This window comes from Scaptodrosophila lebanonensis, unplaced genomic scaffold (genome assembly GCF_003285725.1).
Source record: "Scaptodrosophila lebanonensis strain 11010-0011.00,11010-0021.00 unplaced genomic scaffold, SlebRS2 tig00000043-arrow-pilon, whole genome shotgun sequence".
Taxonomy (NCBI): Eukaryota; Metazoa; Arthropoda; class Insecta; order Diptera; family Drosophilidae; genus Scaptodrosophila; species Scaptodrosophila lebanonensis.
Window position 1 is genome coordinate 9,540,638 of NW_022060545.1, and position 20,707 is coordinate 9,561,344.

The 20,707-nt window shown below is 38.1% G+C and overlaps 1 protein-coding gene and 1 pseudogene across 1 annotated transcript in view; both read left to right on the forward strand.

Moving 5' to 3' along the window:
• The window catches only part of LOC115623206 (glucose transporter type 1), a 139,365-nt gene that overhangs the window by 36,274 nt on the left and 82,384 nt on the right, over nucleotides 1-20,707 (forward strand). The window lies entirely within an intron of this gene.
• On the forward strand, nucleotides 1,963-4,132 carry LOC115623205 (annotated as a pseudogene).

Below are 20,707 nucleotides of genomic sequence, written 5' to 3' on the forward strand. Positions count from 1 at the left end.
TTGCAAATGCAAAAAAAGTATGTATATGCAAGTATTCCTTGGGTCACAGAAATGTGGCAAAGAGAGGGGGGGGGGGGGGGGGGGGGCATCAGAGGCCGTTGACAGACCCCCACCCCTTCGCTTCTACTGACAATTTCATTGATAGTTGAAATAAAAGTAGAAATCCCACTTCCTCAATACAATGCATACAATAATATTTTTTTCTAATTTCTCGCCAGCTCCCTATTTCTCGATGTCTTATAATAGCATTAGATATGTTGTAAAAGGGTTAAGCCGCCAGTCTCTGATAGTTTGAACGTCTGTCTGTCCACCTGCCTGCCTGTCTGTCTGTCTGTCTGTCAGTTCTATCTATCAGTTCATTCCTTTATTTTTATATGTCTTCGGTGCGCTTTTATGCCACTTTGATTTCGCTTTGTGCATTTACCGTAGTGCACGTTTAAGAGTAATAGTTGAAAGGTAAATTGCTGTATTTTCCGAGCCAAAGTAAAGCGGTAGATACCAGTGCTGGCAGTGTGGCATAAAGGGAGGGCAACAGTGGCAGCAACACTTCCGCTTGCTTTGCACTCGTCTTTGCTGCTTTTCTATTCCGCTTGTTGTTGTTGTTGTTGTTGTGTCTGTTGTTGTCGGCTAGCACGGAAATCATTTGATTTCCCATGTTCGTGCACTGTAAGGCGATCAAAGTGTTTTGCATTTCCCTCTCCCTCCCACAACCCTGCCTCTGCCTCTGCCACATCGGCATCGGCATCGGCATCGGCTACATTTGAAAATGGGCAAAATATCAAAAATGCATTTTGCTATTTAAAATTTGCCATAGCAAAACAATTTGTTTGTGCATCGGTTTTCAGTTCATTGTACACATTTTCGTTCAAAATGTGAAAAATGGATTATTTAGAAAATGCTTGTTATGCTGCCAAATGCATAGAGGAAAAACATATTATGGCATATTCAGGCAATCGAATTGCCATTTGTCAGCTCCTTTCCTATTTGTGGAATGGAGGGGAAATGGAAACCGATAGGTTTAAAGGTTATGTTCAATATGCGTCGCTTACGAATAGATTAGCAAAAGTCAGTTGAGATAACCTCTATGAGTGATTGCATTTTCGAATTTTATGAATTTTATATTGATTCTGTCTGCATTTGGAAAAGGTAGTGAACTGTATTGAGTTTACTTTCATATTTGAACACTTTTCGTCAATTAAGTTGAAATTAGGAAATGTTGTATATTTTCTTTTAATTGATTTATTCGATTGCTACAGGAAACTTCACATGTGCATACTTATATTAATACTCATATGCTTCAACATTTATAATATACTCGTATTTTGGATGCTTTTGTGGTTTTTAATTGTGAATCCATTTTCGCTACTGGGAGTTTACATTTCTTAATTTTGTTTTAATGATTAGTGTTTTTACTGAAGGGCTATTTTAAACCTGAGAACACCACAAACTTGTTCTCATTAAAAATGTACTTTTATTTATATTGTTAATATACTGTGTTATTTTTCATTTTGTCAAATTTAATTTAAAGTACATGTTTAATATTACTCTGTTTGCTTTCATTTCATCTTTTTCTCTGTTGTTTGTTATTTTTTATATTAATTTTTTTTATATGTATTTCCTCTTTGTGAAGTATAATGACGTCTCTGACAGCTTTGTGCTGTGAGGCGAGGTATAGATTGGCGCTGAGCAATTAAAATTCCCCCATCGAGTCGGATTCGTTATTATTTTTTAAATTATATGGGCCTTTTTTACTTTTTAATTTGACTTTTTATTTTTCTACATCGGCAGCTTTGTTTGTCGATCAATAAATAAATAAATAACCAGATGGTTGGTAGTCGAGGGTTTGTGCTATATAAGGGAACCTGCTTAGAAAGCAACTCGCTTTATTCATTGGAGCGTGTCTTTTGGGTCTAGTCCGGAGCAGTTGAAGTCGATTAGTAAGTTCCTCCTACAGAAATCAATATGAAGATTGCCATTCTTTTATTGAATTTCATTTGCGTGGTCGCTGCGTTCCTTCATGATACATGAAGTCCAGATTGCAGCGCCGATATTTTTGGAGACACAAAAATTCATTTTGGAAATTATCTATCGTGTTGAGGACCCGCTGATGTTTGATGAGCATATCAAAACCGGCGAGACATTCTACTTTAATGAATCATACTACACTCGCTTTGACGTGTGCATGGAAAGATTTCGGGAAGCCTACGAGATGAACGCCCTTCTGCCCAAAGGCGAGTTCTTCGACGAACTAATCATACCTCATGCTAAACAAGCTCGCGGCCTCTTCAACTTCTTCTACTATGCCAAGGATTGGACTACCTTTAAGCACAATGCTGCTTGGGCCCGCATGCACGTCAACGCGGCCATGTTTGTCTACGCCTTGACACTCGCTGTCATCCGCCGCGACGACCTCCACGGTCTGATGATACCCTCCATAAATGAAATATTTCCGCAGTTCTTCTTCAACCGCGAATTTATCAATGAGGCTGAGAAATTCGACTATGAAAAGTGGGTTAAGAAGAACCTGCATGAAAAAGAGTATATGGACAAAGGATGTGATAAGAACTGGAAACTGTGGGAGTGGTGGAAGCTCATGGGTCTTGATAAGCAGTGGTATTCTGAGCAAAAATTCATGCTGCGTGAAAATATCCACGAATTTAATCAGAACGCCAAGTGGTTGACAATGATGAAGGACCGCAAAGTTTGGTGGATGCCTGTTGATTATACCCGCGATCTGGGTGCTGCCAACATGGAGAGGGAGTTGTCCTACTTTGCTGAGGACGTGGGCTGGAATGCTTACTGGTATTACTTTAATTTAAACTACGCATTCTTTTTCGATGAAAACTCTTTTGTTCAGACGAACGATCGTCGTGCTGAATGTTGGTTGTACATTGTGCGCCAACTACTCTCTCGCTACTATATGGAGCGTTTGTCGAATGGATTTGGTGAAATACCAAAATTCCCCTTGCACCACAATATAGAGATGCGCTATGATCCTCACCTAACCTTCTACAACGGAATTAAATATAGGTCCCGCAAGAAGTCCATCAAAATGCCTATCGAGCTGGGCGCTACAGAGGATGGACATGTAATAGATAGTCAACAACCGGAGTCAATGGAGAAGATCTATCAAAACTTTTTGTTGACCTTCGCTGAGAATGACTATAGTCAAATGGATGTCAAACTGAACTTTCAGCCGATGAACCGCGATCCTATTCAATACATGTTTCACAAGAAGAAAAGTGAGGCATTCCTCAACTTTCAAAACGATCTACAACAATACACTAAGAAACAGCTTTTGTTTCCGGGAGTGACTATAAAACAGGTCGAGGTCAGCGAACTAACCACCTATCACGATCTGGTAGATTTTGATGTAACCAATCTCCTGAAAGAAAAGATGACTTTCCAGGATGGCAAATTTTTGTGGGATAAGTCCCTCTACGCACGTCAGATGCGCCTCAACCACAAGCCCTTCACCTTCAATTACACTATCGAAGCGGCCAAGGCCCAGAAGGTAGTCATTCGTGCATTTATTGGACCCAAATTCGACGAAGACGGTCATATCATCTCGCTACAAGATAACCGCGATAACTTCTTCGAACTGGACCAGTTTCTCTATGACTTGACTGGTGGCAGCAACGTGATCGAGCGCAGCTCCAATGATTTTGACTGGACCATCAAGGATCGTACAACCTACACAGAATTGTACTATGACGTAATGATGGCCTACAATGGCAAGTATGAGTTCCCCCTGAACAGGAGTGAGTCCCTTTGCGGCTTCCCCGATCGTCTACTATTGCCAAGCGGTCACACAAATGGTATGCCAATGCAAATGTTCTTCATGGTTACGCCATACGAGGCACCTAATACACATGAAGAATTCTCTACGTTTGGCTACCCCTACTCTTGCGGCATTGGCATGGGAGGTCGCTTTGTCGATAGCAAGCCATTTGGATACCCGTTCAATCGCATGATCGATTTAAATGAATTCTTTGTGCCCAACATGTTTTTCAGGGATGTCACGATTAATCACATAGACACACTGGAGCGCTATTATCAGTACCAGGGCTATGCCGATTACGGACACTTTGACTACAGCTTCTTCGACGACTACTATACCAAATATTTCTAGGAATTAGCACATAATGTAGGTGCCTGCTAAAGAGCACTTTTGGCGGCGAACATTGAACGAATATTTTGAAATTGAACTTGGCTTACTTTTTAATTTGCATAAAAGAAGATAACTATATTAAAGAAATTCAATAAACTGAAAATATTACAGATAAATTGAACTTATTATTTACATTTCTATATTAAATAACTATATTGAAGAAATTCATATATTAAAGAAATTTAATAAACTGAAAATATTGCAGATAAATTGAATTTATTATTTACATTTCGAATTATTTGTTTGCCTTTGTTAAAGTTCCTTTCTTTAATTTCTAAAGAAAGGCAAATCAAAACTCAAAGATGTTTTTGTGCAAAAAGTAAATGTTGTTCGTGAATATTCACCGGAAAAACGAAGCTAAACTCAATAATATTTATATTAACTGCTTTCATTAAGATAAATTAATTGATATATACAAGCAGACATTTTATATTTAAACACAATTTTGGCCTAAGTATTAAATATGTACTAAAAATGATTAAAAATATATGTATTTCTTAAAAGTTTGCGAAAGCTCAAATATAGAGCTGTAGTAATTGATTAAAATCATCCAACTTTCACTCTCAAAAAGTCGCAAAAAGACTTCTTTAGCAATTTCTGTTTATCTGTCAGCAGTTTGTTTGTTGTTTGAGTTTTTATCAAGCTTTTGTCGCTTAACATAAATTGCAATCTATTGACAATCCACATTGGCGTAGCCAAGAATTTATAGCCAATAATTTAAATTTATAGCCGCTTATGGTAGCACTCAAAAAAATAGTTTTAATGGCGCTGAGAGCATGAAGTAATGTCGTGCCAAGTGTGTGGAACCGAAGCAGCCAAAAAGCTGTTCGCACGCTGACCAAACAAGCATTCGTAAAAAATAGCATACTTTTTACTGCAAAAAGTCAACACATTCACTGACATTTTTACGTAAGAGCGATGGAAGGAGAGAGAGAGAGTAGGAGAGAGGAAAAAAGGGCGAATTAGTAATAATAAAGTGCAGGGGATAAATGCCATTTACTTTGCCATACACAATTGTGCACTTTTAGACTGACATTTTGCGCTTTAGTGAGATGTGCAGCATGGCGTATACGTAATCTAAGTTAAACATGCCAAGTCAGCTAAAGGCGGGCGACCATAAATAAAAATGGCCGGACTTAAATATCAAAGCATAAACTGCTAAACTGTTGCGGTCATAAAGGCAAAGAACAACAGCAATAACAATAAAACAACTGCAACGAAAAAAAAAATGAAAAAGTACTTAAAATTTAATGAAACAATGAGCTAAACGAATAGCCGCTAGAACAAATATCAAGAGAGACCAGCTAACAACAACAATAGTAATAGTGTGAATAGCAATCACAACAACAACACCAACAACAACAAGAATAAGAGTAGCAATGAGAGCAGCCGCACACACGCGCATTGTGAAGCAAAAATTCCACACGCAAGTGACGGCCATGAAAGCGTAAAAATGTAAAATTAACACGCAGCTTCTGGTTTTAGTTTGAATGTGTATTTGTATGCTTGTATGTGTGTTTGTGTTTGTGTTTGTGTGAGTGCAACAGCAGCGGCCACACTGACCATAAAAACCACACAAAAGTAAGAATGAAGTTGTTGGCCCGCGTCTGACGCTGCAGGCCGCAAAAAGCGCTTGAAAAATATGTTAACCACAGTTAAAACAGCGCCAGGTCAAGCGTGCAGTCCACACACCAACACAAATACATACACACACCCAGGCACACACACATGTGCGCAGTGGCAACCTTAAATGCCGCTTGGCATGTTGACAAATGTTGCACAGTAGAACGCGCGACTTTGCCACCCGTCGCCATCAAAATGAGCAAGCAACCTGACGCTGACCTCGTCACTGTCTAAGGCTTGTGTTGATGTGTGTGTGTGTGTGTGTGTGTGTGTATGTGTTTGTGTGCGGGTGGGCGTGGCAGACAATCACTTTGCGCTGGCAGTTTTGTGTTTAGTTGTCAACGTTGTCGTCCAACGGCCACGGGCACGCAATGCTGCCGCCGCCATGCTATTTATCTAACGCTCAGAAGCATGCTATACTTGCTACTTGCCACACTTGCCGCACATTAATGCGGATGCTACTTCTACCACTACTATGTACTAATGCTGCTTTTGCCGATGCTGTTGCTGTTGCTGCTCATGGCTGTGAGTGATAATGCCACAGTCTGACATTTGTTTTAATGTAAGCGTCTGCCGTCGCTGATGATTCTTTCCCACTTCTTTTGTGCTGCTATTTGCTGCTACTACGGGTCCTAAAACTTTAACAACAAAGACATTATCGGGTTGCAGACTGTGGGTAAAGCTGAAGCTGAAGCTGCAGCTGCAGCCCCATCTCCCCATCCCGTCCGCTCCTGCCAGAAGCCAGAAGAGGAGACGTTCAGACAGCTCTAACAAAAATTTCACAAACTCTGCTTGTCAAAAGTTTTTGCGAAATTAATGCTCTCTTAATTCTTGTCGGCCGCTCATGTTCAAGTTGACTGTTATGGGTTTCTATTTATTTTTGATGCTACTGCTGCTGTTGACAGCCAGCATAGCAAGGTTGTTCGAATATTTATGTGCAAATTCTTACCAACTTTAGCATGTGTTTATACTAATGCGATAAATCATGAACGTTTAACCGTTCAGCTAATATTTGGTCACAAATCGCTGGAAGCTTAACTTGCTAGAAATGTATGCAGTTAGTGAATCGTCATTTCTTGAAAGAGTAAGCATCAAAAATCTTTTCTTAAACTATCCTTACCGATTCTGGATTTATTGAACTTTAAATTATACACTGTCTGCTGGAATTGTTCATAAGCTTCACTTTTTAATTTCTTTTTGTTTATTATGCTCCAATTAGGGGGTAAATAATTTCTATACATCTTAATTTTAAAATAAGTATGGAATTCATAAATATTATTGGGAAATTGTAAAATGTTGGAAATTGTTGAATATGGAAAAGGCATGCAAATTTGTTACAAATCTGTATTAAACTAATAATATTTTTATTTATTTTTGCTCGTTTCAGGTACGTTAGAAGCAATGCATAAAGATCTGAAAAACTGATTGCAGGTAAAACATATTCCAAATGCACAAACAATCTATTTAAATCATATACCTATAATTTAGTTGAAAATCTGCGGTTAATTAGCTCTTCAACTTAATTAGTTAAGCTTAAAACACAAATTATTTATTTATTTAATTTATTTAATTTCTATGTTAAGTAAGTACATGCTTTATTTGGTTTAGCTTGAAAATATTATGGTTTGTCTCATTATTTACTCTTTCTGTTATGAGCTCTCCCTCGCTCCCTCTCGCTCTCTCTCACACTCTTTTTGATCAAGGTGCTCCTGCTCTCATTCGCAAACAAAGCTTTGATATTCAGATGAGCTTTGAAAAGCTCCACTTTCTGTGAATTTGTTCTCGCACTTCAATTCCAGACGTGCTGCCATAAAGTTATGTTTAATTGAATTCGATCCGTGTTATTATTTTATTAAATTATTTACACAGGTGATGTATTCGACATTTCCTCTAATACGAGCTAAAGCATAACAAACATTTCAATATCAATTTAATTACAATGCTGTTTTTTGTTGTATTTAAACTATAAATTGCTATAATTTTTCTTCTTTCTTTCTTTCTTCTTTCTACAATGATACGGCATTCGCAACGCCGGATAATTTTAAAATAAACTATTACCTTCTATACTAATATCACAAAAGAAATGTTACCTAAAACAGTTCAGTAAATAATATTATTTTTAATTTGACTCAACTTAATATTTACAATGTCAGTATATTTTTAGGAGATTCTAAAACCATCTACTAACTGTTTTCTAGTTATCATAAATTGACGAAAAATACCAATCAACTAAAATCGTTTGGTTGATTCGCACTTGAAAAGTTAATTCACAAGAACAATTTGCTTATTGAGTTAAAAGTGCACTTTAAAAACACAAAGTGAAACTCCTTGCAAGGATATTATCTTTCTACAAATTGGTAAAATAAAAGGAGTTTGTCTTTTGCTCTTAAAAGTTTGAGAAACTTTTTGTTGTATTCATGAGAACACATCTTAAGAAGCAAATACCAAGTTTCAATCAATTTGCTGTGGCAACTGAGGACGAGAGTGTGTGCGTGTGTGTGTGTTAATGCACGGACATGTGTGTGTGTGTGTGTGTGTGTGTGTGTGTGCGAGGGTGTTCATGTGTGCATCGATATGGCTTTGCAGAGCGCATAAAATTTCATTAGTCGAGTTCATTTGGCATTCAAGCCGCTTGCATTCAACTTTAATTTTGCCTTTGCTCGCAATTTTTATCCATCGATGCTCTATTTTTATTGACGTTTTTAATCAGCAACTGCTGTTTCTGCTGCTGCAGCTGCAACAGCTTTTGAGTTGCAAACACACACACACACACTCAGAGAGACAGACACAAACCTACCTATTTCATTAACAAAGTTTCATACTGATGATGCATGCCATTTCTTTTTTCTTGCCTTTGCACACATCCTGTGTGGAATTGTGCAACTAAGAGTTGAGGCAAAAATGCCAGTACTTGCCGCATTGCGTAGCTGTGGCTTCTAGTTCGCCTCCTCAATGAGTCGTGCCTCGGGATCCCTCAGGCTGACTCTGCATCGCTTCGCTGCTGCATCTTCTGCACTTTTACACTCCTAGGTAGTAGTAGTAGTTGTTGCTGTCGTTGTCGTTGTCGTTTAGTGCTTGCTGCTGCTTGCCATCTGCGTGAATTCAATTTGATTGACGTTGCGAGTTTCTGCTACTGATTCCAATTGCAATCAATTTACTTTTGTGCTTTTCGCATCCGAGTTGCAAACTTCATTAGAAATTTTCTTTTGCGCTTGCTCTCGATTTTAGCTTACTCCCTAGTATCTATGTGTGTGTGTGTGTGCCTGTGTTTGAGTCGAGTTTTCTTTCGCTGTCGTTTCTTCATTTGGCAGTTGGCATGCAACAACAACAACAGCAACAACAGCAGCAAACGTGTTTCTGCAGCTGCACTTAAGTAGCAAAAACTCTGAGCAGCTCAACAACTTGGCATTATATGTGAAAAGTTTGTCTGTGGCTTGCGCGGTTTATTTTGATACGGCAGCGATTTGGCTCTCGACTTTTCTTCCCCCACCCTCCACTCAGCCACTCTGGCTTGTGCCGCCATTTTGTATTTTTGCGCTGCCGCTTGAAAGGCCATGAATTATGGCTGTATTGAAAGGAAATGAGCGACTATTGATCGAATTGCAGCGCACTGCTGGAAGTTGTTATATTACGAGCCATACCCTTTTGTTATGTTATGTTTTTTCATTAAACTGGATTGTGTTTTGGAGATAAGTCAATGCGTACAAATAATGCGACGTCTCTACGAGCTGCTCTGTTGCTGAACCTCATTTACCAGCTCATAGTTTCAGGTTAACTTTGTCATTTATGCTCGTACAATGTTCCATATTTTTACCGCATTCCTTTCCTAATTAACGAAATTCATTATAACCCTTTGACTCTGTAATGGCTTTCATCAATGAAACAACATTTAAAATACCAATTACTGATTGCATTCGGTGTATTGACAAAAAACTGCCCATTCAGATCGGCTTAGCATACGGCTCTCTTCGGCAAGCAGGTTTAATTGAACTGTGCAGCATATATGTACATACATATGTATACCGTATGTCTGTGTCTTTGTCAACAGAAAAGAAAATGAAATATCACATCATATCATTTTGTTGCGCCCGAACAAATATGAGGAAATACGTGGCATGAATTTTCCAATGTGCTGGTGTAGGGTTTTTTACGCTCGTTAACTCAAAAGGGCATTTTTATTTATCTCGCTGTCTCATGCGCTATGGCGGGCATATTTTTTAATTAAAGTACATGTGTTGTTTTTAATTTGCAAAGCAAATAAAATGTTGCTACATGCAAAAAACACAACCAACTCAACAAAAAAAAAAGGAAAAACGAAAAAAAACCTCTGGTAACATGTAAAACATTTGCAACATTTGGCGGTCCAAATAAACGACTCGACCGACTGCGACAGTTTGTGCAGGTGTCGCATAAAATTGAACAACAACGACACCAAAAACAACAGCATACATAAAACTTCAAACGAAACACAGCAGCAACAGCAGCAACAACAAGTACAACATGTAGCAATAAACGCGCTCTGAAATATATTGCCGCCCTTTTTTTCTGTGTCAATGTTGTCATCGTTGCCAAAAAGATCCATGCAAATGGCTTACAAAAGTGGCTCTAATCTGTTTAAACTGCAGCAACGACGCAACGACGCAACAAACAACAACAACAACAACTAACAAGTAACATCAATAACAAGTACAAAAGGAACAACAGCAACTACAACAACAACTGCAACTGTGCAACTTGAATGTCGGATGGCCGAGCGATTGACATGGCCATGCATGAATGAACCATCAATCACTTCAGGCCCGGTCCATGCCCGGACTCTTATACTCGTAGCTGTCACAGCAACTGCCTGCCACTTGGACAGTTTTACCAACTGAACAACGGCAGCTTCTTCACTTTACAGTGATTGCTCAATAAAGGAAAAATGGCAAAGAACATGCTCATCTTCATTAAATACGAGTATCTACCTCTCTTCATGTTCTCGCTTTACTAGAAAATACACTTCTGCCCAGTTGTTGTTATTGACTGCTCCAAGTTGGAGATACGATTGTGAGAAAATCTGAATCAATCGAAGCAGGTCCCAGCATCAAATGAGACTCTGTGTACTTAACATGTACTGTGTATGTAATTGTATGTAAACTTAAAAAAGTGTACGTTTTTTAGACATAGAAACGGCTTCGTTTGGATTCTGATCAGCGGAAGGCTAATAAAGAATTAAAAAAGAAGAATAGAAGAGCATTATCCTGTATATGAGCAGAGTAAACTATGGTCTAACCCATTCAAATCTTTATTAAAGTATTCCCAGGATTTTCTATCATTTTTAAAATGATTTTCCAACATTCCATAAGTCCGACATGCTTCGATTTGAAATATAGATATTTTTTGAGGCTGTACAGACTTTTTATTTGTAATTATATTTAACTCATTTATTTATACAAAAAATATTCATAATTGGCTTATCCGACACAGCAACCGCTTTGCTAGACGTCTGATCAGAGTTAGGCTTATAAAAACTTTAAAGATAGGACTGAGAATTATGCTGTATACGAGCAGAGTAGGCCTGTGAGCCATCGTCTAATCCGACATGCTTTTATTTGAAATAAAGATATTTTTTGAGGCTTAACGCACCATTTCTTATAAATAATTAAATCTTAAGAGTAGACCATTTGGAGTATTTGAAATCATTTATTTATATAACATATATTCACAATCGCACATTCATTATTTTTCAAAATATATTTATTAGCTTTACATTACTTTTATTCAGCAAACAATTTGCTAAACGTTTTTAAAATGGGTTTAAAAAGTTTTTGAGAATCACTTTCAACCAGCAAATATGTTACCAAATATATTTAAATGACTGGAAATGCCTCATATTGTTCACCAGATGCGTTTTTTTTCACAATTTCCACTGTGGCATGACCCAAGCCCATGCCCTGATTGGCCACTGATTGGCCGTAGCTTTGGCGTTTGTTGCAGTTCGGGGTGCTTTTTTTCGGTCTGCTTTATCAAACGCTCTACTGACTGTCTGTTGGACTGGCTGACTGACTGACTGACTGACTGTCTGACAAAGCGACTGCATGATGGCCGAAAACAATGCAAATTATAAAAGCGAAGCGAGCAAATAGACAAGCCAGTCAGTCAGTCAAGCACCCAGAGAGCTAGCCAGCTATCCAGCTAGCTAGCCAGGCAGCCAGGCAGCCAACGCTTATTGTATTTTTCAAGTGTCGACAAGGGCAGCAGCAATCAGTGGGCGTTGCACTCAGCCACGCCCACTCTTATCCATGGCCAACACCATGTCACCATCACCATCATCATCACCACCAATACCATTACCTCTTCTGGCATCAGCATCAGTAACGCCATTGCCATCATCATCGTGCCCGCATTTGCTGTTCGTTTTTTTTTTTTTTATCAGCAACGCGTTTTGTTTTTGTTGTATGTGCTATTCATTTTTTCTCTCTGCCTGCTTTTTTCCCTTTTGTAATTCCTTTCGTGTTTTTGTTTTCGCCCTTTGGTCACTTCGATGCCTGTTCGTGGTTTTGACGCAGCAATCATACCATCAGTGTGCTGTCAATAAAAATTTACCCCCAAGCCTGTGGCTGTTGTTATGTCTGCTATAGTTATTGTTATTGTTGTTATTGTTGTTGTTAATGCTTCTGTTGCTGCTGCTGTCAGCATTTTGCAGTTATTTTATTTGCCCCCGTATAGCACCTGATGTCATAAAAATGCAACAGCTCAGGTGCGGCGAGCAAAACATTATGGTCTTTATTGTTTTCTCTCGAAAATTGCAGAGTCGTTGACTCTTGTTGGGTTGCGCATACGCACTGTTGCCTTTTAATTAAGGCATGCACTTATTTCAATGCACTAGTCGAAAACCAAATCAGCTAAAAACTAAAACCAATTAAACCAAAGCGTAACAAAACAAACAACAACAACAACAACAACGACCACAGCAATAGCAACAGCAACAACAAAAGCAGCACGCTCAAAAATAAATTGCCATTACAGGCCACGGGCGTTCCGTGGGCTCCCTGCTAGTGAATTAATAGCAAGTTGCAAACTGTGCCCAACGGCGGTTGATGGGTTGTTGGGTCCCCATTGCCTGCCACTGCCCGCCCTTGCCTGCTTTTGACCGATCTGGTCACACATGAAACTGCAACAACAACAACAACATTAACAGAAGCAGCGACGTAATGCGAAACTATGTCAGTTTCGGGCCACATTTGGCGCCTTTTTCGTTGCCGCACTCTCGCACTCACACTCACACACACACACACACATACACATGCACACGCACATGTAACCACAACAAAGAACACAATTTGCAGCGTTAATGGTGACTGTGTGGTTCACGTACCTACTACTATATACAACATCCATCCATCCATATACATATACTACATATCGTTGCAGCTATGCGTATGTTTTAGAGATGCGAGAAAATGCCTGTTTTGGACTCAGCAGTGCGTTGCTATATTTATTTTACAAGTAAATGTAATTTTCGAATATTCTTTATTAAATCATATAAAGAGAATGTGACGATATCTGCATTTCCCCATTTTCAAGCTAAACAAGAGAGAACGCTACAGTCGAGCAAGCCCGACAGTGAAATACCCTGTACCCAGGTAAACTTCCGTCGCTGAGTTATATGCGCCCATAGCAGAAGTAAAAAGAGGAAGAAGAATTATGTGTGCAAAGTTTGGTTAACTTTTGAAATGTGGGCGGTATTGACGAAATTCTGTAGCGGGGAAAGGGGGGAAAATTCCAAAAAATAAAATAAACTCGTCCATTCTGGGACATAGGAGAATCTGGATACCAACTTTGGTTATTCTAGCTTTTATAGTTTCTGAGATTCTCGCGTTCATCCAGACAGACGGACGGACAGATCGATTTCTCTCGTCATGCTGATTCAGAATATATATACTTTATGGGGTCGGAGATGCTTCCTTCTGCATGATACATACTTTGCACAAACCTAATATACCCTTTTTACCCTACGGGTACAGGTTATAAAAACTATGCTCGCTTTTGTCTGCCATATTTTTTAATACTACTTTTGAATAATACCTTTTTTTAGTATATATTTATTTTATTAGTGAATAAAAAATAATTTTTTAATATTAATATTTTGTCAATAAAAAACAAATCAGATCGTAAAATGATGTCAAACTTGTTGCAAGCTACAAAATTAAATAAAGCATGAACTTGATTTACGATTTTTGATTTATTTTATTGTGATCAGATATAGCAGGCACTCGGTTTGGATTATGTCAGAAGCATGATTAAAAACTTTTCAAGTTATCATAAAATTTAATAATTGTCCAACCAAGGACAGATTTTAAATAAAGATTACATATATACAAACGAAGATTTGTTCTCGTTATGAAGAAATGCTTGTCCATGATCTGATGGTAATATTATTGTCATCCACAAATTGAAAGGATATTAATATGTTAGCGATACATTTCTTATATCCTAGTATTTTATCACACTTTTGAAATAGGTAAACGTGTACAAATGCATTCGCCTACATAGTGTGCGCGGGCATAAAGGATGCAACTTCACAATTTGTCGTAGCTGCGCCTTTTGCTCTTAAGTCTGACTAAGGGCTATAGTCGCATAAATAATGCTCATCTCTAATGTACGGCACTATGTATGTGAGTAATCAGCGCATCTGGCTGCCTGGCTACATGGCTGCCTGGTTGCCGCTCTGGTTGAAAGGTTCGTTGGTTGGTTGGTTGGCTGGTTGGTTAGCTGCTCGGAAATGAATGCGAGGCGCCAAGCGACACATGCACAAAATTAAACGCACCTAAGTGCAGGCGCAAGTCTTTGAAGTAATTACAATTGACGACAACGACGATGACGACGACGACGACGACGATGGTGTTGGAGACGAGCGAGGATGTTAGCGACAACTGCGACTATGGTGGTGCCCATTCATAAATGCATTTCACATGTAGTTGTGGCAGGGGCTGTGGTGGCAGGGTAAATGCCGCACAGTCCTGCTCATCGTCAACGTGCCGGCCTAAACGTGCCACAAATGCAACTAACAAGGAAACAATTACGCGCTGCAGCTGTCGTGGCAATGGCGCCGAAGGTGAGGCTGCAACGGGGCGAACTGCGGCGGTAACTGTGGCTGCGGCCATGGTTGTGACTGCCATTGCGGCAAGGTGAGAGAAAGGAAATCGCATTAGATTGCGTTGCCGTTTGCCAATGTCGACGTCGATGTCGGTGTCGGTGCTGGTTGTGGTGCTGGTCGGTACTGGTGGTGCTGGTGCTGTTTCTGGTGCCATGGTGCCCCATGTTGCAAGCAAAAGTATCTGCTTAATGAGTAAATGAAGTCGATTAAAGCTGCGCCCATGCACTGTCCGTGCACTGACAGTTGGCCTCGCATTGGACGGCTTAAATATGAATAATGTTGATTGGATGTGGGCGATGGCAGACAGGCAGGCAGGCAGGCAGGCTGGCAGGCTGTCAGGTAGGCAGGCAGGTACGACCCCTCGTATGCGTAATGTACGAGTGTGTGCATTCAGACACTGGCTCAGGAACTTTGCATTAACCAACTCATACAAACGCACACACGTGCCAGCTAGGGAATGATTCGAGGACAATGAAAGAGCCAAGTTTACGAGGCACCTGTATTCATTTGCCAGTAATGGCATGTTTGAAAAGAGTTCTGTACTCGTATGTGCACAGAATAGAGGTTGGCCGTCGAGTGAGATGAGCTCAAAAAGTTGAAAATTAGAAGGAACTAAATGCCGAGCCACAATTTGCAATGCAGAGTCAAGGCACAGCATTTGATGAAAGGTTCGTTTTAGGCTTTTAGCACTCATTTCAGGAGTAATCTGAAATAAGGCTGTCAATTGTGTTAGAGGTTGGCTGTTGTCCAAGAGCAATATTTGCCAGAATCGTAACGAATTAATCTGAGCTGGCCCGAAGTTCAATTTGAAGCACAAAAAGCTCAACGTTAAAATATGTTTATTGAAACTCAATTTTGATTTAAATCGGGGAACAATAGGTTTTTGTATTATGTGAACATTCATTTTATAGACTCTTCATAAAGGCCTAACGATAATTAGCAGGCTTGGAATGGCAGTAGAGATAACTTTAGGGCGATTTCTATGCAATTGGGTTATTTGATTTCAGTATATGCTTTATTAGGGTGAGCAATATTTTCTTCTTAATAGCGTATTTTATTTTTATGAAACTGCTTACATGAAAGTGGCATAGAATCTGAAGAGAACTTGTTTGCTTTTGTATATCATTTAAAAAAATTCCGATCAGACCACAAAATATTTAGAAGCACTAGGCTGAAAATTCTTTTCACTACTTTTTCATTTTCTCAATTCGTTTGAAAAGAAATTCTGTTACAATGTTTACCTGCGATTTAAAAAATGGCTTGAATAATTTTGAGCAGCAAAAGAGAATGAATACGTCTAAATAATGTACTAATTTGGTGAAGTTGTTCAAATAAAAATAAAGAATAAAATTGGAGTTTAAAATTAATGATTTTAAAGTCCAATGTCCAATACGAAAAATTTTAAAAAATTTATCTTCTTTTTTAATAAAACTTGTATTCAAGGTGAAAAAGGCTTTTCTCGCAGTTTTAAATTTTTTCCATTGAGATAAAATTAATTAATAATTAGTAATTGTCTATTACTTGTATATTGCCGAGGCTTTCAAATGTCATAAAAGTTTTTTAATATTAATAATAAGTTTAATTCGTGGAAAGGGCTGTTCTAGCTTCCACCCAATGGCTAAACAGTTACTGGCAAAAAAAATCTAGGGGATCTAGGGCTTAACATGCTCTGTCTGTGCCTTTTTGTAGTTTTCCAGACCGCGACCCTGTTTATACTTTATTGGTAGAACATAATTCATACATTTCCTATGTAGGTCGCTAAAACCGAAAAATGCATTAAAAAACAAAAAACAGTAAATAACAAATGTGTGTCATGTTAGTTGCCAAAAAAAAAAAACGCTATTTACGTTTATTTTGCCCGACTATATTTAATGTTTCATTTTAAGTCTAGAGCCATTTGTTATTGCCGCTTGTTAGACAGCGTGTGTTTGGCCAACTGTGTTTATTTTTGAAATGAATCCGACTAAATGGCCCGACTGTTTAAATGCAATTGCAGGTTGTTGCTCTTTAAATTATATACAGCCGTAAGCCTATTTGATTAAATGCGCCCAAATCTAACTACAGATAAAGGCCACAACTCATTTAACTGTCATGCACTAAATAACGGCAATGTAAATCTGCATGCCAAGCCAACGAATACATATACATATATGTACGGCTACACAGAGAAAAAATATCAACATACATTTCATTTTGTGTGCTGCCAAATAAAAATGAAATGAAAAATGTCAAAATGCAGAAATAAAGCTTGAGAAATTAATATACAAGTAAAGCAATTTGTTAAAAAGCATTTCTTCATATTTGATGCTTATAACACAATATTTTTCCTTTAAACCAATTGCAGGAGATTAATATCTTATGGAGGAATTTGAAACAAAGAGGTCTTCGTGCATATCTAGAATTTATGATTGCTCAATAGTATCAATTGTCTAGTAGTTATGGATAGTAGGTATTTTTATTGTTAGTCCGCACGAAGCGGGTTTTCTCCTGAAATATATATGTTGCGGGTGAACGTGAGTTGTTTAGAACCAAAGACGGCAGACAAAACGCACTGACCAGTCCTTTCTAGACCACTATTATCCCATCCTATTTGTACTGTACACACTCGATCTATGCCCATTCCTTTTCTTTTCGATAAATAGGCACACAGCTTTTCGTGAACTTCTATTAAATGAATAATTATAAGGATTTCGTCGAATTTCTTGGTTTTAAAATATAATTTTAAAATATACAAGTACATACGTTTACGATTGGACATTATGTGTCGAAATTTGAAAAATATTATCATGCAATTATTTTCTTACGTAAATGCAAAAGGCATTCGTGTGTGTCAATATTTCAAAAAAAAAAGACTGTAGTTCTCAGCTACTTTTTCTGAAACATAAAATATAAACGCTTTCTAAGTTGCAGCTATGCTGAAAATTTTATTTGAAATGGAAATTGAAAATGACCGTGAGGTTTAGTTTTTTTGATACCCAGAACATGTTTATTCTTGTAGTTTTCTATGTAACTATACGAGTGTATATTAATATTTACGAAAACATGATATCCCACAATTGACAAGGATTCTTTAAAAAGTAATATAAAGTATTATCAAATTATTCTATGATACAGATACAGATTTCTTTCAATGTATGTGGTATGTGGTGGGCACAGTGACATGCATATGCATGACTTACAACGGTACATTATGTACTACTAGCAGGCCGAGCCGACCGAGCGACCGACATAATGAGATGACATGACATATAATGAGGTGCTGCTGTTTCTGTTGCCGTTGCGCTGATTACGTCTACATATCAACATATAGTATATACATACATATACATCTGTATGTATGCATGCGTGTGTGTGTGTGCATTTTGATGGCAACGACTAATTGCACAGATGCCAACGATTCAAATTCAATTATTCAAGGAATTTCATTAATTTCAAATTAGTTGAACGCGCCAACAGCAACACTTAATACAGAATCGTATACCAAATACAATAACAACAGCCACCAATAATGACAGACGCACACACACACACACACACACAAACATATACACGAATATCTTTATATACGTATATACGAGTATATGTGTGTGGTGGTTTGCTTGCGTCATTGTGTCCAGCGAGCTTGTAAGGCTGACAAGATTTAATAATGCATAATTAAGACAACAGACGAAAGTCAGGCCGGCAATCAAGCCAGCGTTGACTGCTCCGGTTGCTGGCTTGGTCCTTTGCTTCTTTTGGTCCTTTGCCAGTGCCAGGCTGCCCACACTCAACGCAATAATGAGTCAAAATATTGTGCATAATAAACAGCATGTTGCGAAATATATACAACAACAACAAAAAAAAGAAATAATAATAATAAATAAAAATAATAAAAGAGAGACAGCGGACAAGCATTACAGTTTGGCACTTTTCATAAATATTAAAGCCAAGAGCAGCTTTGTTTTGTTGCTGTTGCTGTTGTTGTTGCTTCTGCTGTTGTTGCTGGTGCTGTCGTTGTCTGTGCGGCTGTTGCACGTGTAAAAAGTCACATATTAAATATAACGCATACCACATGTTGTACACAAGCCCAAAACACGACGCAGGTGAGATGGCAAGCAACAACAACATAACAAGTCTTTTTGTTGCTCCTGTGGTTGATGTTGTCGTTATTCTTGTTGTTGTCCCATTGGTTGTTGTTGCTATTGTTATTGTTGGCTTACATGGTCAGCCAAGCAATCTGCCAACCTGGGGCTGACGAGATACTCGTACATACAAACATACTTGTATATATACTCTATAGAGCGAATGGGAAAGGGGAGGGTGGCGTCTGCATAAAGTTGTAGAACTAAAAGTTTTTACGCTGCATTTTATTGTTATAATAGTTGCATGGGCTGTGTAGCATAAAAACCCAAACAACCGAACCGCACGTGTTTATAGCAACAAAGGAGGCACAATTTAATTGCAAGACATTCAAAGGCAAACACCATTACAGCAGTTCGGGCTCGTAAATCAAGAGAGTTGAAAGCTGGAGGGAAACACAAATGTACAAATGTACAGTGCTCGCACCTTAAATCAATATAAAATACGTAGTCTGACTCTTTACTGAGCTAAGGCAAGGCGTTAAGTTGCAGTTAACGCTTTTATTGCGATTGTTTTTACTCAGAAATAAGTTAGCACTTCGTTCTTCTAAATCTTAGAAGCACGGGTTGTCGGACACAAATAATAAAATCGTGGAATAAAAATTTATTTTTTCAAAAGTGTTCACATAAATTTGGCATTGATGTATGAAATAATAAACTACAATAGTATATTGAGTTGTAGTTACGAATTTTCCAGAAGTGGTTGAATCGAGAATAATTGTAGAATTCAATCACGAATTTATTGAAAAGCTTTCCACAAAGTTTTCTATCAGATGTACTCCTACATATCAGTTGTTAATTTTGTGTATATTTTTTGTCCATCTTTAGTTCTTCTTTTTAGTGGTTTGGACTCATCCCAATCTATCAAGGTTTGTCACTTGCTCGTGTGTCTCAGCTCTTTTGTTTGATTTATTCTCTCAGGACTTGTTCCTTACCGATATCTGCTTTGATTTCTTTATAATGAAATCTTTACATTTTTCATGCCATTTCTATGTTCTGCTCGACTCTGTTGCCTTCGCATTTTATTTAACTGTTTCCCTCGCTCTCTTTTATTTTCATTTACTTTTTATTTTATACAAATAGTCTTATAACTCAATCATATTTTACAACAAAATATTGATAGCTGATCTGATTCCTTACATTATCTTCATTACATACATCGACTCACCATTCAATTTATTGCTTTATCATTTTCTGTTGACAGATGGCGTGAAAATATCCCTAACGTCCTCTTCAGTTTACAAATTAAATTATAGGGCTTGAATGTGTGTTTGAGTTGGAGTTGGGCTAGCACTGAAAATGTCGAATTGTGACAAATAATAATTCACATGAGTCACGCGAGTAAGTCATACTCCGACCAGAAACTGCTTAATGGTGTCGATTAATGCCAACTTCCGTCAGAATTGAATTTTCTTAACTTTGAAAGTTTATTGCTCAGAATACAGTTTTTTTCCAATTGAGTTTACTTGCGTATACCAAATAATTAATACAAAATACTGGAGAATTTAATTTGCAAGCGTATTACAATATTATATACATACTCAGAGATTCCTTGGAACTGCTGCAAAATTGTGAGACCGAGTAAATATGTGTGATAGCAGTTAGTTACCAATATTTGACGACTTTCCTACCACAGTCAAAAGACAGAAAGGTATT